Source organism: Pristis pectinata, chromosome 1, assembly GCF_009764475.1.
Source record: "Pristis pectinata isolate sPriPec2 chromosome 1, sPriPec2.1.pri, whole genome shotgun sequence".
Taxonomy (NCBI): Eukaryota; Metazoa; Chordata; class Chondrichthyes; order Rhinopristiformes; family Pristidae; genus Pristis; species Pristis pectinata.
This window is the reverse complement of record NC_067405.1, coordinates 112,828,248-112,834,748: the sequence shown is the minus strand read 5'-3', so window position 1 is coordinate 112,834,748 and position 6,501 is coordinate 112,828,248. Positions and strand designations below refer to the sequence as shown.

At 36.6% G+C, this 6,501-nt stretch overlaps 1 long non-coding RNA gene across 1 annotated transcript in view; it reads right to left on the bottom strand.

Annotated features, from left to right (window-relative positions):
• LOC127583237 (uncharacterized) overlaps positions 1–6,501 on the bottom strand; it is a 71,599-nt gene that overhangs the window by 6,375 nt on the left and 58,723 nt on the right. The window lies entirely within an intron of this gene.

The window sequence follows — 6,501 nt, the reverse complement described above, 5'->3', positions numbered from 1 at the left end:
CCAAGCACTCCAATTCCAGATCAAATTTTACCAATCTGAATAGTTAATTATGCCTTATTGACACTTTAAATATATATCATAGTTCCACATGAAAGATTCAAAGATTATTTTAAGCCTCTAATCATGCTCATGTTCTATTCATAAAAGCTATTTTAACAAGCCTCATTTAGTGCTGTCATTGCTACAACATTTACTATTTAGTTCAATTTTACTATGCACATACACAAATTCTATAATGATTACCAAAATACAAGAGTAGGAATGCAGATCTGAAATCAACTGAAAAATACTCCATAATGTTAACCAAGTCTGTACTTCTTGATGTTTTTAAGTTGACTTTGCAAGGTTAAAATACATCTGATGAGAATGCAGATGAAGTATCAGAGTAAATCACAATAGCTCAATATTGCAAAATAAGATGTATTTGAAAGAGGAAGACAGTTAACAAAGATGTTGAAAAACAATTAACATTGTTCAGATTTCAGGGACTTCTTGGGATTACATGTTAAATGCCCACAAATCAGATTTGCAGTAACTGAAAGTGAAACCGATACTTCCTTCACCAAAGTTTGCAAAACTATCCAATTCCAGCCAACGTCCAGTCAGTTGGTTGTATTATCAGATTAGAATACATTGTAGGGATTGTTATCTGTTCCTACAAAAGGGAACTGCTACCAAAAAAAAAGCTAAATGTTGGCTGAATTCTGAACCTTTTAACCTGGCTCAAGCCTGTTGCTCCCTGTTATGCAAATGCCTTGAAATCCCCCTGTTTAGTTCAGTGGAAATAATTTTTTGAATGACAGGTTTACTTTGTGTGGATTCAATTGGTGATTAATCCCCCTTTGATCTAGGGTATTTTGCTAAACTACCAGTTACCTCTTCTGACAGAGTGCAACTGAGATTAGGGAGATCATTGGAATGCTATCAGGGTGTAGGTTTATTTTCCATAACCTCTGAGAGCAAGGGCGAGGAAAGCAATCTATTTGCAGGATTTAATGCCGTGCAACACTGTCAATGGAGTCAGGAAACCGATTGTATTTATTTTAACACTGCAACTGTTTTTTTCAGCAAATAAGGAGATTTTTGTTAACCTTACGTATCCTTGTTGATCAGGCAGTTACGTCAACCCTCAAATCAACTTGGTAAAGGGAATAATGTTCTGCATTCATTACAAAACATGAAACTCTGCGTAAATGTCCCTTAACCCTAGTCAAGATTTAAGCAGATTTTCCCTTCAAATAGCTGTCATGTTAATGGCAAAGTAGCATTGTGAAGATAAAGATTTTAAAGAGTTGAATAATCAAAGTCCTGTTTGTGAAAATGTTATTGTACAATGCATTCCCGTTAGTGTCACTTTCTGTTTGCTTGATAATGACAGGACAAATGCTTTCCTTCATTCCACTCTTGTAATTTTCCTCAGACATCTTCAATAAGAACTGCCTCAGCAACTCAGTATTAATGAAATTAGGTGACTGGTCACAATTCCTGAATCATGAGAGCCACAAAGTTTTTGTTGCAATTGGTTATACAAGTGTATGACTTGATATTTTGTCCAACAAATCCACATTACTGCATCACGAAAATATTTGAAGGACTTAGTTAAAAGAATAATATATGAAGAAAGTTTCACAAAATATTTCCTTTTAGTGGCACATCAAACAGACCAGTTTTAATTTCAAATAAGAATTTTATTTAGATTTTATTTTGAATTAGCCTTATTTGAAAAAGTTCTTAACACAGATAAGAAATGACATAACTGAACATTTTATAGTTTATTGTCAGTGATAAAATTGAGAGTTCAATAAATGATAATTAATTTTAAGTAGTAAGATAATTATGTTCACTCATCTTCCTCTAGTGATATTTTACATGGATTTTTAAAACCGCATTCTGATAAAGCACCTTATTGTGTACATGAATTCATGGTAATTTACTTGGCTTTAGGGAGTCATTTGGAGAGGTTACTTCCATTTTCCTGTAGAGGAATACGGAAGGCATTAATGGGAAAACTTAAGAAGGGGACAAAAGGACTGACTGGAAGAAGAAAAACCTACTGAAGGCCATCTTGTAGACAGTTCAACATTACCTGAGAAGAGGCCAGGGTTAAAGTTATCTAGTCACCCTTTCAGAAATATTAGAAAAGATGGGAAAAAAGGCAAGTTGGATCAAGAAGTCATGCTCTTAAATAAGAGGTTGCTTTAATACGTTTCACGCACATGATTGTGTTTTTTTCCCGTGGATCTCATTTAGTCAATCCTCTGATGTATATTATCTGACTCACTCCATATGAGGACAAATCATAGCCAACACACCAAAAGAACTGCTCTGTTTATCCTCAAATGGTCTTTTGCATTACTTGAACAGGTTAACCACATCTCCTTTTAAGAACACAAGTAGGAGCAGAATAGGCTGGACAGACCCTCGAGGTTGCCCTGCGAATCAATAACATCACATTTGATCCTTGACCTCAACTCCACTTTCCCGTATAATCCCCATTATTACTTGATCATCTTAGGATTCAAGAAATCTATCACTTGGCTTTAAATATACTCAGTAAATGACAATCCACAGCCCTCTGAGGTGGAGGACACAGCACCAAGGACGCACTTCACCTTGCAGTGAAGAATATTTCATCATCTCCATCATAAATGGATTATCCCTTGTTCAAAGACCACTCCTACTAGTTCCAGACCCTCCAGCAAGGGGGAAACAACCTTTTATTTATCATATCGAGCCCTCTCAGAAGCTTATGTTTCAATGAAATCTCCTGTCAACTTTCTTAACTTCAATAAGTACAGGCCTATCTTGCTCAATAACTCCTCAGAGGACAACCCTCTCATCCCATAAATCAATTCATTATCACATTTGAATGCACAGTTTGAGAATTATTTTTTTTCCATGGATCTCATGCAAGCCATTGTGCGATGAATGTTATCTAACTTACTCCATCCCCTGTATCGGAAGAAATACACCTCAATTACAGCACTCTCTAATCACAACTCTAACTTATCAGCCTCCTTTTGTGCTCTCAAGTCTTGACATTTAGGGTAACTCAATGACATTTTCATTAAAAACTGACTAAGTTATTGTTGAGAAAAGCTGGCCCTGCATTAATTCTAAATCTATTTCAATTGACCAAAATAATTCTCCAGCTCCTCTCAAATAAGCCAGATGCTTATCCATTCATTTGTTGTGTGCAAAGGAGTGGGAAATTCTCATAATTTCTTTAAAGGGTGACCCTAATCGGAGGAGGTGCAGAGTGGAGCTTACACTTCACACGTTTCTATAGATGCAGCTCAGATGATGGTTAAAAAACGTGCTTATTTTCCCAGGAAATAAACATTGCACTTTAATCAGAATTCTAACTGCAAAATTTTTAACCTGGGCAGAATTCAGCACAGTGCAGAGTTTTACTTTAGGTGTAATCGGTTATTCAAAATATTAGCAAATTGTGACAACTGGAGAATTCATAATAATAGCAATAGTAAGTAATAATAATAATGGTAAGTCATTTTTTAAATCAGATAAATGTAACAAAATAAGAATTCTGAATAAAATTTCATACATTAAAACATAAAGATGATGGGCTGAATCAAATTGGAATCGGCTTGTCCCTGGAAATCCAGCTTTATCTGGGCTCGATGTGGAGGGAGGTACAAGCTGACCCCCACACCAGACAGTGGCTTGTGAGGTGCAGGTGGTTATACTGAGTGGCAAGAACTGCTGCTGCCCTGGATTACTCCAGTTTTCAGAGCCATTTGAAAATTGTTAAAATTACTTTAAGCAATGAAAAAAATAAAACAAATCAACGACATCTATTAAAAACACATGAACACACAAATAAATAATTTAAAACATTAAAAGTTACATAAAATTAGTTAAAATGAAAGCATAGCTTACATTTTTCTACCTAATCTCCCAGTCAGTAATCCCAAATGAAAGAAATAGGGATTCTGTTCCTATATCAGATCTGGCTGGTGCAGGATTGCAGAGGCACATTCCCCATGTACAGTGCTTCCAGGCTCTAGTACCGGACACCACAAGTGAATAGGTCCACAACATATTGGAGACAGGTGATTGCCTTCAGAATCGTTCCCCATAATCAGTACGATTCATTAGAGAACCTGCACTGAACTAAACACCATTTACCGTAACACATGGAATTTATTGAAATACAGTCTTTTATCTGTATTAAAACAGTAAAAACATTTATTGATGTTGACTTTAACAAGTGATAGCACAAATGTGATGTAGAGGTTAAATATTAGAACTGGAAGCACCCTTTAGCTGAGCTCAAGAGGTGAATTAAGGAGAATGGAGTTTTCTCATTTTTAATTTAGCACAATTGTTATCCTGTAATACCAGAGGATGACCCAAACCCTTACACTGATGTTTCAGCTGGAGAGCTGACCACCATAGTCATCCTGCAAGGTGGATCAGGCTGTTCTCTACTGTCAAATGTTATAGAACAGTTTTAATTGCATCTGACAAATAGAGACATTTAAAAACGGAGACACAAGAGACTGCAGATGCTGGAATCTGGAGAAATACACAAAACGTTGGACAGATGAAGGGTCTCGACCTGAAACATCGACTGTCCATTTCCCTCCATAGATGCTGCCTGACCTGCTGAGTTCCTCTAGCATTTTGTGTGTTGCGATATTTAAAAATGGTTCAAATAGATTTAGAAGACAATGCAGTAATAAAAATATAATAAATCCACTTAAAACACTTTAAATGACTAGAAATTAATTAAATACAAAAGGATGAAGTAAAATAAAGAAAAATAAATAGTTGCAGTTATATTTTCCGTCAAGGTCAATGACCCCACTCAAATGAGTGACCCGTATTATATCCTGGTCTTAAAGCTGAGGGGCTAGATGTGAAGTGCATTTGGGCTCTCGGGTCAGGACATTTGTGCTTCATTCCTGGACTCAGTGATGAGCCCCAAGGTAGAGTGGGAGGTCAAGTGTACCGGCATGTGATCTCCAACTTATTTTTGACTTCCTAGTTGCAATGCACTGTTGTAGAATCATAGATGGGCTGATCTGAAGGGAGGATATCGCTAATGTTTCTCTGGAGAACTGCTGACCAAAAGTAAGCTCATTTAAACCCAATATTCTTGACATATTTAGCCCCTTGTAAATTCTACTGATAAAAAAAATGCCTGGAACTTGTGTATGGGATCTTTGCTGAAGTCCTCTAAAATCATCTAAAATGTTTTAGGGATCTTGGGGTACAAGTCCATAGCTCCTTGAAAGTGGCAACACAAGTAGATAGGATGGTAAAGAAGGCGTACAGCATACTTGCCTTCATCGGTTGGGGTGTTGAGTATAAAAGTCAGTAAGACATGTTGCAGCTGTATAAAACTTTGGTTAGGCCACATTTGGAGTAATGTGTGCTGTTCTGGTCGCCCCTTTACAGTAAGGATTTGGAGCTTTGGAGAGGGTGGATTGCCTGGATTTGAGAGTATTAGGTATAAGGAGAGATTGGACAAACTTGAATTGTTTTTTCTGGAGTGTCAGGGGCTGATGAGCAACCTGATAGAAGAATATAAAATTATGAGGCTTAGACAGGGTAGATAGTCAGGGTCTTTCTCCCAGGGATGGAAATGTCAAATACTAGAGGGCATAGTTTTAAGGTGAGAGGGGGAAAATTTAAAGGAGATTTATGAGGCAAGTTATTTTACACAGAGTGGTGGGTGCCAGAAAAGCACTGCCAGGGGAAGTGGTGGAAGCAGATGCAATAGCAAAGTTTAAGAGGCATTTAGATAGGCAGGTGAACATGCAGGGAATGGAGGGATATAGACCAGGTGCAAGCAAATGAGATTAGTTTGGATTGGCATCATGGTCAGCACAGATATCGTGGGCCGAAGGGCCTGTTCCTGAGTTCTGCTGTTCTATGTTTAAGCTACATCAGTCAGAATATTACTTTTCCCTCATTTCCCCCAACATTAAATAACTTGATTTTAAGAGTTATCTTTAAAATCATTGAAGTCCACTTAAACCATTTCTATCAATGGAATTTTAATCAGTTCAATACATTAGATAGAAGATAGGATTATAATGGATGGCTGCCCACAGGATAGTATGGACAGGGTGGGCTCAATAGCCTGTTTCCATGCTGTATTTCTCTATTACTGACTAGATCTTGTCAATAAGCATTATTGTGAAAAGGCTTCCTTGGTAACATGTTTCATGATTTACTCTCACTTAACATACGGGATTTTGGCTTTTTTAAAAAATTTATAATGAAGTTAATACACAAACCTACATAATATGTCTCACTTTTAAACCATTGGGCATAGCATGATAACTCCTTCAGTAAATAAAGTGAGATTTAGGAAAGATTAAAGCTAAATACCATGCTAAGTTGTAGAGCAAGTTTCTGTTGCTAGAAGCGTTAATAAATTTGCACTGACTTCTCTGAAAGGACACATTTAAAAATTAATATTCAATAAATAAATTAAATGTATAATATACATCAAAATAAAAACATGTT